Raw genomic sequence first — 8,799 nt, 5'->3', positions numbered from 1 at the left:
AGTTCTAGGGGATTCAATGTGCTCTTCTGACCTCCATTGGCATTGCTTAACACCAGTGTACCTACTACATGCACACATACATGTATTTTACATACACATAAAATAAAAATAATAAAATATTTTTAAAAGTTTATGGAATATATTAAAGCCTATAGAGTCAAATTTGTGTCCAAGAATCTCCTTCAATGTGGGTCCATCCACTAGAGCCTGATTAACCTACCAAGAATCACAACCTTAAAGAGACTGATTCCCCCTTCCCAGTAGCCATCTCTTTGCCCTAGCTCCACAGATAGGGGTAGGGTTTCTTAAACATCTATGCTGGGATTTTGTCTGTTTTGCGCTTACATAGGACTTGGGACATCTTTTGCCATTGCTGTGAGTTCATAAGAGTAATTTCAGACAATCTTTCCACTATTTCTTTCACAATGACCCCCTATCTTTGGGAGGCAGAAGTGTGATACAGATATCCCACTAAGGGCTAATCACTCTTCAATCTCTTATTCTCTGAACTTGGCCATTTGTGAGTTTCTGGGCTGATCACTATCTGCCTAGTAAAAACTTGACAGTAAAAAGAAAAGGAGCCCCTCCCAATCTGTTCATTAAAAATGTGTTGCTAACATACCCATTGACTTACAGAATAGAGCAAATCAGTAAAGGATGAGAAGGGAATTCAAATAACTGTCATTCCATGCTCTAAGTATGAACACGCACTTAACTGTTCTTTAATAACTAACAGAAACATTTAGTGCAGTGTAGGTATAGATCATATACTTGCAAAACATGCACAGGCCAAAATAATTGACTGTCCTTTCTCTCCCAGGCTATTGCCATTCCATGATCAATTCCTATAAAGTAACGATGGCAAGCTCCTGTTGTCACACATCTAGAGGATGCCACTTCTCATCGCCTCCTCTCCTGCAACCCTAGCCCAAAACTCAACAAGATCCAGAGGAAATTATTAAAGCCTAGAAATATATAATGATTAATATAGATATATAAAGCCTCTATCCTCTAGAACTCCAGGTAGAAAAATTGAAACCAGTAAAGTGTCATTTCTTAAAGTATGTAAGAAATTCTAGTCCTTTTAGAAAACAGAATAGGTTACCCCAGGAAAGCATGAGTAATTTTATGCCGCTGTTGAGGAATGGCTTTGGTGGGGATGAAGATCAAAGCCAATTAAGAGTGACATCTCCTCCTAGCCTTTGGTCCATGACTCCTAAATTGTCTAACCAGATACATCAAGAGGCATTTAAATGCCATCAAAATTATGGTTCTGAGGACCCAATATGAGCCTCAAAATCAGAATGAGTCAATGATTTGACTCATGTCCCAGAACAAGTGGGGAATGTAGTAGCTTGAGCTCCTCCATTTTGTGTGTTTAATGGGTCAAGACTATAAAATCTTGTCTGTTGAAAGGTCCACCTTTCCAGTTTAACTGGTCAATCATCTAGCCATAGGACCACCCCTAGGAAGGCAGGTTATGCTAAACAGATGGACAGAATACCTAATGTGTTAATGAGATAGCGAGGTTTTCCTGCCTGGAATCCTGGTTGAACAGGCAATCATGTGGTGTGTAAGTCTTCCCACTTTGCTGAATTCTTCAGAAAAGTATAACTTTGTCCTTTTCTTCCCCATATCCCTTGTCTAAACATGCCTTCTTTAAGGCTTTGGGCTGTCCCTAGCATCTTGTATTTCTTTACTTTCTCTAAAGCTTCTTTCTCCCAGCCATGTGACCGCCAGTCAGCCCCATGTTTGACGCTCCCACCCCCTCCCATACAGGCAGTAAACCTGCTTGGCTTCATGGCTTTCTCTCCTCCTTCCTACCATTTTCCTCCTCAAGGCAACTGCCAAGATTACCAGCTCACCTGCCCCCCTGAGGATTTGTCTAGAATTCTAATAAAATTATAAAAGCTTTAAAAAAAAGGAGTGACATCTCACCATGACACAGTTTGTAATGATACAGATCATTGCAAACATGATCTCATAGTAGTTAAAGCTGCCAGCACTGAGCCTGCTCAGGACAACAGTCATTCATTGATTTGGGAGGGACACATGGTACCCTACCCCATCCTTCCGAACTACTGAGTACTGATGGTTTCTAGGGGAGGAACAGTTATTGTCTTCAGTTATGGACACACTGAGGAGCTCACCACCATGTGGATGGTCTTGATTGAACACGATGGGTCACAAATCTAAACACAGAAAGCCATGATTGTGGGAGGAGAGAGATTTGACAAGAAAGGGAGGGAAATAAGAGAGAGCAGATGGTATGAGTGATCATAATGCATTATACGCATGCATAAATTCAACAAATAGAAAGTTTATTAAAAATTATAAAGCAGAGTGAGTGGGAACAGGGAAATGGAGACGATATGGATTCCAAGATATATTTCTATGCAACCCTTCGATTTTATGGTTTTAAACTGTTACATTCTTACAAAGTTCCTGACTCATAGCTGACATGTGAATTTCCATGTCTAAGTACAGTGTCATGTATAATACCCTACAACCCCAGAGCAGTGCCCTATTAGGAACTGGAATGCAATTCAAATATTTATTTCATTTCTAGTGCATCTCTCCTGCTTTGATTTGTATACATCATTTCAGATTTTCACAGACCAGCTGTGAAACTTGATTTTTCTCTGGTATGAATTTCTTTGTTAGGACAGAAAATGTCACTCTGAATGACTCCTCTTTTTATGAAGACAGGAGACACATATGCTTCTCTTCCAAATGCCCACAGGTCAATTCAGAGGGAAGCTACTCATTCCTTAAGTAAAAGACAGTACCATCTCAGAAAATGATTCTTGTTGTGACTTTTAAGCTATGTTTCTACCCACCACTGTCGTGCTTGGCACAAGAACCAGGACAAGGATGTGAATGCTATCTTTGAGACACAGGCAAAGTTCATTCATAGAAGCTCTTTATATCACTGAAAAGGAAATTTCCCTGGCATCATCTTTGTTTCTTTGAAACAAGACTGATCGATGCCAAAAGACATATTTAATTCTTACTATACTTCCCTTTAAATTTCTATGACAGTAACCTTAATTTTAGTACCCTTTGTTTATATTGAGAATACACTAAAAAATCATTTGCTGGCTAGGGAAACGGCTCAATAGTTGAGGAGTGACAGCTCTTACAGAGGGCCTGGGTTTGATTCCCAGCACTACATGGCAGCTAACAACAGCAACTTGTAATTCCAGTTCCAGAGGATCAATGCCCATACAGGGGTGCACTTACAGACATGTAGGTAATACACTCATATACATTTAAAAAAATCATTTGCAGCTTTGTCTTTGGATTCACTGCTGGAAAAACTCTACTCCTTAGATACCTGACACATCCAAGCCAAGAAATTACCTGCCTGACTGTGGTTGCTGCTGTTATGAAAGCCAGTGACTTTTCCCTTCCAGGAACTCTCCAGGAGCACTTCTAAGAAGGCTAAGCATTGTGATGTTTATAAAATACTCAGAAGGCCAATGCTGTACTTCTCCAATGAACCAGTTTGCACAGAAGGCACTGTCAGTTCTTCAACAGCAGTGCTCAGTTAACAAAACATTTAATCAGTTTTCTCCTCGCACACTCAGTCCCCTTCTCTCAGATTTTTGGGAATCTCAATCATAGCTAACAGTCCTTGTTTAAAAATCCTTCAGGGAGATCAAGTTTCCATCTTGTGGAAGTAGATTTTATTTTTAAAAAAGAGTCAGAAAGCCATAAGAACAAAATGTGAAAACTTAAGACGAATTCAGAGTGAAGAGAATTATTTCCTCATATGTTTTGAAGTGTACATCTGAAACTCACTTCCAAATAAGAGTCCAAAATTTATCTTGATAAATGGTGGCATCACACAGGCACTATGAAAAACACTAAAGTGATCTAGTATACAGGATGATTTTGTGTATGTGTAGGGGGGTATATGTGTATACACGTGTCCATGTATGTTTGTGCAGGTACACATGCATGTGAAAACCAGAGGTCAGTGTTGGATGTCTTTCACAAACACTTTCCACCTTCATAAAAGTTTTTAATTAGAAAAACAAGTTTTTAATTAGGTTTATTTATTTATTGAGGGCATCAAATGTGTGCTACAATGGATGTGAGGATGTGAGAGGGCAAGTTACAGGACTTGCTGCTCTCTTTCCACCACTTAGGTCCTAGGGATTGAACTCAGGTTGTCCGAATTGAGAGGTAGAGCCTTTCTCCCACTGAACCATCTTGCCGATCCATCTCCATCTTATTTTTTGAGGCAGGTTTCTCAATGAACCTGGAGCCCATTGATTGCCTAGGCTGGCTGGCCAGTGAGCTCCAAAGGCCAGCCTGTATTCCACATTTAGACTAAAGACTCATGCTGCCACATCTAGCTTTCACCTGGGTGTTAGGGATCAGAACTCTGTGCCTATGCTTGCAAGGCAAGCACTTTACTGACTGAGCCATCTACACTATCCTTGATATATGCTTTTTTAATTTAAAAATTATGTCTCATCCTTAGTTTACTTCACACTTAGGATCATCTCTCTGCGTGCATCTTCCATGAATATGTATGCACTGCTTCGGCCTTGCCACTCTAGTGCCAAGTGAGAATAACTGATTATATGCTGTTCTTCACACGTAGTTCAAAATTAGAGGGTAAATTTCTTTATAAAGTGTAGCATATAAGATAATCTTTATTTTGGGTAAATATTCTTAATACTTTTTCGAGAAGATAAACATTTTAACTGGTTCTGTGTCTGCTGCCACATATCCTTTTGTGTTTGCCATCACAAGTGTCCTTCCTGCTGTTTGAATATGACTATACACTTGGTGGTCACAGAACAAAAAGAGTCTGTATGAAAAGGCCTCGATACAGGGCATCAATAAATGCCATAGGTGCAGTGGGCTTGATACATCAACTTGAAACAAAATGCACTTTATCTTACTGAAGTTCCTGCTTGAAAAGCTGTATCTCTTTGGTAGCCAAGTCTAACCTTATCTAATCCAGTATGAAAAAAAAAAAAAATTCCACAATTTGAAGTTACTTTGGATCTTATATAAAGAAAAGTTTGGGGTTGGGGCAGTGCCTTTGTAGTGTAAAATAAACATGGAATGATAAACACAATTTACAGCTCTGAATTTCCTGTTTCTTAAACTCCAAAATCTACTGTGTAGCAGAAAGAAATTTCTCAGGTTACATGCAACAGCATCAAAAAAGTTATAAGACACAGTCAAGGTCATGAAACCTACCCTTTTTTTTTTTCCAAGCACAACCTACACCGGTTGCTTCCTTTAGCTCGGTCTGAGGATTTTTTTTTTTTTTTTTAATACCAAGTTGCAGAAATTTCCAAGTGAGCTCTGGCAGAATTTCACCAGTGAGAATAGTCTACAGCACAAAACGAATCTGGGGGGAAAAAAAGAGAAAAGATGATTTTAGTTTATGATGCAAATGGAATTGGGAAAAGAGAAAATTATCCAGAAAAATTGCACCAGTTGAGGATACAGAGCAGAAAATGGAAGAAATATTTTAAATATCTCTCTTACATTATTTTATATATTATAAGGTGAGTTTTCAACAAATGGAACGTAGTGTAGAGAAGGACTTGGAAATATATTTGCAATTTCACATTAAAAGTGAAAAAAAACATAGAGGGAATGAGAAAAGAAAACTTTGAAACTATCTGGGAAAAAAAAAGCACTTTGCCATCTGGAGAAAAGTCTGGTAATAAGTAGAGACAATGTGATTTGTGAGGCAAGTTGCAAAAGGCGCGGAAGATGGGAGAGGGAAAATAAAATGAAGACGACAGCATCTTTGGGACTTACTGGGCAAAAATAAAATCACTTACAGCATGCATCCCCCACAAAGATACTCGGGCAGTTTTATCTGATCAGATCTGACAGTAATACAAATGGAAGATGTCCAGCTATTCTCAAGGTACACAGTTCTGCCTGAAAATTAAACAACCAAATTCTGTATCAGTGGGAGACACTCCAGTGAAATGAAGGAGCAATGGGCCAAGCCTGTCTTGCACTATTTCTTCTATTCCATACACATTCTGAATTGTTTCAAACCGCAGCACTGCAGCTTAGAATAGTTGCTGGCAATGCTCAGGCTTCGATCCCAGATGGCAAATGTAGCAAGTTAAATTCAAATAAAATCCTAGTAACTCCTTGAGAAATAAGATGCCCACAACCTTCTCTGTTTTCAAAGCCCTACCACCAAAAACTTTCACATAAACATTGTATAATGTGTCATTTTTCTCCTTTTCCATATTCATGGGTGTGTGTTACACACATGTACACACATACACACATATATATACACATATATATGTATGTTTGGATTGTGCTGGCACATGTGTATGTAGGAGCATGTGCATGTGTTTGCTAGTGCATATGGAGCCTAAAGTTGATGTCAGGAATCATCCTCAATTGTTCTTCTACCTTATTCATTAAGGTAGCGTCTCTCAGTGAAAACCAGAGCTCACCAATATGGCTAGTCTCTCTAGCCAGCTAACTACCACAACCATTCATCATTTATGTGGATTCTTGGTTTCCAAATTAAGGTCCTCATGCTTGAGAAGCAAGTGCTTAACCACTGGAACATCTCCCTAACCCCATAATGTGTCATTTTGAAAAGCAGGTATGATAGCACTCAGGAGGCAGATACAAGAGGATCACCACAAGTCCAAGGTCAGCTTGGTCTACATAGCAAGGTTTCTTCAAAATGCAAACAAATAAAAGTATATAAGCTGTATCATTTAAAAACATTGTATATATTACCAGCTGCATGAGCAATAATGAATGTGTTTCATTCAGACACAGATGCCTTATGGGAATTTTTGGAATTTTTCCAGTATGTACTAGGATAGCCCACTTGTGTTCCTTTACATTTTAATTGGCATACTTTGATCTTACTTCAACAAAACAAATACTGTATAAATGCTTTAACTCTGAATGATAGCTTGGAATCACTGCACAGTACGAAATATCACTAAAAACGAAATGTAGCAAACCATGTGGGAGAGATTAGGGATTTTTCTAATTCCAAATGGAGTGTATTCATTTATTTTGACAAGCACAATTTCTTTTTAATTATTCATCGTATTGTGATGAAATGAATATGCTGAGGAATGCTTCATAAAGAAATGTAAGCTTAAGTCTGTAATGGGAAGTCCTATTATCAGGCCACAGTATAAGGAATATCTGCTTGGGGTAATGCAAAATCAACAATTTTAACACAAAAATCCACCTGAGTATTCCCAACGGCCTGAGCAGAGATGACCAATTTGGGTCTTTAATATCAGCACAGTTTTCTTCTCTGTTGTTTGTGGCTTTGTTTTCTGTTTTGCTGAGGCACTGTCCCAATATGTAGCCCATTCTGGCCTGGAAGATGCTATGTATTTTGGGCTAAACAGGATGCCTCTGCTGAACTTTTAAACTGATTTGTCATTGCTTTGCTATCTATCTTCTGATTTCTCTATCTGATACTTGGAATTTTTTTAACTTTTGCTCAGTATATATTTAATAAAGCCACATATTTGAAACTGAAAGAACAACTATTATATCCTGCTCCTGTTGTTTGTGACTCAAGATTTTCCTGTCTCAGCTTCTGGAGTGCTGAGATTATATGAATACATCACCTTATCTGGTTTATACAATTCTTAAAGATCATCCTAAATTTATTTCATTATTGCAAGTACTCCAAAATTTTAAATTGGGGCTGGAATTGGTGCTGTGTTTGAGAGTGTATGATACACAATCATGAGGGGCGGAACTTGGATTCTAGCACCCACAGAATAAGCCAGGCATCCTGAATAGTTGTAGCCCCAAGATGCAAGGACAGTGGAGACAGGAGGCTCACTGAACCCTATGGTATAGTAGTCTAAGCTAAGAAAACTAGAACATCAGGTTTAGAGAGAAACCTTGCCTCAAAGGATTAGGCAGAGAATGACAGAGGAGGACACAATGCCCTCGTCTTGCCGAGGCGTGTCCATGCAGGCATGTATACATGTACATGCACACACACACACATACACACACACACACACACACACACACACAAACTAAATAAGAAAACAGATCTTTATAATTTTATAATTTAAAAATCCCTATATAGTAATAATCTTAATTTAATGCAGATGTCTTCACCCATGAGTGATTTTTTTTGTGTGTATTTGTATTCTCTGGCAAGCAAAATGTTTGGTAGTATCTGAAACATTCTCTTTCTTTCTTTCTTTCTTTCTTTCTTTCTTTCCTTTTTTTTTTTTTTTTTTTTTAATATAGAGCCTTTCTGTAGCCCCAGCACACCTAAACTCACCATGTAGAAAAAGCTGCCCTTGATCTAACAGAGATCTGCCTGCCTCTCAAGTGCCGGGATTAAAGGTGTGAGTCACCACATCCTGCTTCTGAAACATTTTGGAATGTCATACACAGAGAGCACTTGCTGGGTATGCTGTATGGTGTGGAGAACATCTGCAGTGGTTGTCCTTTCAGGTTCATAAGAATGAGTTTATCATATATGGAAAGAAAAAGTTAAAAAAAAGATAAACAAGATTGACAGACCGCTAGCCCAATTAACCAAAAGAAAGAAAGAGAACCTCCAAATTAACAAAATCAGAGATGGAAGGGGAAACATCACAACAGACACCAGAAAGATACAGAACATTATAAGGGAATACTTTAAAAACCTATATGCTACTAAAGATGAAAACCTAAAAGAAATGGACGGATATCTAAAGGCATGGGCACCACCAAAACTAAACCAAGAAGAGATTAACAGCTTAAACAGACCTATAACACGAAAAGAAATCGAAACAGTAATAC

General features: G+C 38.4%; 1 protein-coding gene across 1 annotated transcript in view; it reads right to left on the bottom strand.

Moving 5' to 3' along the window:
* Positions 1-8,799, bottom strand: part of Cntn4 (contactin 4) — a 1,122,320-nt gene that overhangs the window by 931,682 nt on the left and 181,839 nt on the right. The window contains exon 2 of the mRNA XM_008854554.1: positions 5,224-5,377. The gene's annotated coding sequence lies outside the window, so the exon portion shown is untranslated. The remainder of the gene's footprint in view (positions 1-5,223; positions 5,378-8,799) is intronic.

Source organism: Nannospalax galili, unplaced genomic scaffold (genome assembly GCF_000622305.1).
Source record: "Nannospalax galili isolate Female #2095 unplaced genomic scaffold, S.galili_v1.0 scaffold846, whole genome shotgun sequence".
Lineage (NCBI taxonomy): Eukaryota > Metazoa > Chordata > Mammalia > Rodentia > Spalacidae > Nannospalax > Nannospalax galili.
Note: the sequence above shows the minus strand (reverse complement) of the source record. Positions and strands in the feature narration are given on the sequence as shown.